Raw genomic sequence first — 1805 nt, forward strand, 5'->3', positions numbered from 1 at the left:
CAGCGCTCAGCGGGGGGGGTGGGCTCCGGCGGCGCAGCGCTCGGCGGGGGGGCGGCGCGGGGGGCGGCGCTCGGGGGGGGGTTCCGGCGGCGCTCGGCGGGGGTGGGGCTCGGCGGGGCGACGCTTTTTTTTGCTGCTTGGGGCAGCAAAAAAGTTAGAGCTGGCCCTGATTGGCCGTATATGACCAGGAGACATCTCCAGTCATCCCCCAGGGTGGATAGCCAGCTCTAAACTGGCAGATGAGTCATGACCAGGTCTCCCTGGGGACTAAGGGCAGGAGTGGTGCCAACTGCTCCCAGCCCACTCTGGTTAGGAATAAAACCAACCCTACAATTAATAGCAGCTGGACAGTGCTGCGACGGAGCCATCCCAGCCTCAGGGACTAGCACAAACTAGGCTGGGGGGGTCAGGGCCCCATGAGTTCAGGGGCTGCCTCTGACACCCCGCCCCTCCCCCACTGGCTGATCGCAGACCCAGGGCAGCACCGGGTGCCCAGTTCAGATCCCTGGCTCCCCACCACCATGGCTCAGTGGCTGTTGCTAGCTCTGGAGCTCTCCTCACATTGATGGGGTCTCTCCATCGTCGCAGAGGGGGCTACTGGGGGCTAAGTGATCTGCCCTCATGCCCCTCCTCCATGCAGACATTGATAGGGTTTCTGCCCCCACAGGCTGGCTCTGCCCTACGGCCAGCACGTTAGCGGGGTCTCTCCCCAGCGCAGGGGGCTGTTCCAATTGTATGATAGGATGCTCATATAGGGTAATGTTTAGGAATGCAGAGAACTCCACGGTCAGTAACTGCTTGATGAGAGCGGACTGGAGAGGTGGTGGAAGGAATAAAACTAGACTGTCGCGCTACCTTAGCTCTTTCTCTTATGCTAGAAAACTGAGCATGGTGTCAGGAGGTACCTGAGATTCAAAACTAAGAATATTGCAGAAAAAAAAAACTCAAAGAGGAAACAATAATTAGACTTGTCAGGACTGAATTTTCTTTTTTCTAATTTCACTGGAGAATATCTGTGCTTATTTTAAAGCTTTTTTTTTAGATTTTTGTCCATTTCAGTTTCCATATTTGCACAAATGTGTGGGTTTTAAATATTTTTTTTTTCTATTTTTATCCATTTACATTTTCGCAATTTCAGGAAATTGCCTGTGTGTGTCCGACAATACTTATTTAAAGACAGATGTTGAAATTCAAAAAATTAAAGTTTTATAACCATTAAAACACAAATTGGCAATGTCACATGTCAAAATAGACAATGTAAATATTCTTAAATTGAATTCTAAGTAGTTCTCCAGCAGCATTTTTCTTACTTTGCCTATCTGTAAATTTCAGTTATAACTGGTGGCAATCATTTTTCATCTGTTTGTGTGTGTTGGGAGAAATTGACGTTTACTGACATTTACCGATAAAACTCTCGTCCTCCCAAGCCTAACAAAAATCCTGGTGACCTGCCAAATCCCAGTCCCTGAACAAGCAGACACAAAAGGAGATGTGTTCAGCCACTGGACATTCTTTAGATCACAATGGGAAAACTACAAAATTACAAAGGGGCTGGATAAAAAGGGAAAACAAAATAAAAAGCAGCCACAGTGTTAGCTGTAATGATCAAGGGCTGCCACATGCTCCAACAGCATCCGGATTATGTCAGCAGCAGACCAGGTTGACCCACGTAAAATCCTACACGCACTCCAAAAGCACTTTTAACCTACAAGAACAATGTCACACACCAAAGATATCTTTTCAACAAGGGTAATCCAGATTTCAATGTCAAAAGAGCTACATTCAGGCTGAGTTAAGCTAGCTTG

Source organism: Terrapene carolina, unplaced genomic scaffold (assembly GCF_002925995.2).
Source record: "Terrapene carolina triunguis isolate 2854851 unplaced genomic scaffold, T_m_triunguis-2.0 Scaffold926, whole genome shotgun sequence".
Classification (NCBI taxonomy): domain Eukaryota; kingdom Metazoa; phylum Chordata; order Testudines; family Emydidae; genus Terrapene; species Terrapene triunguis.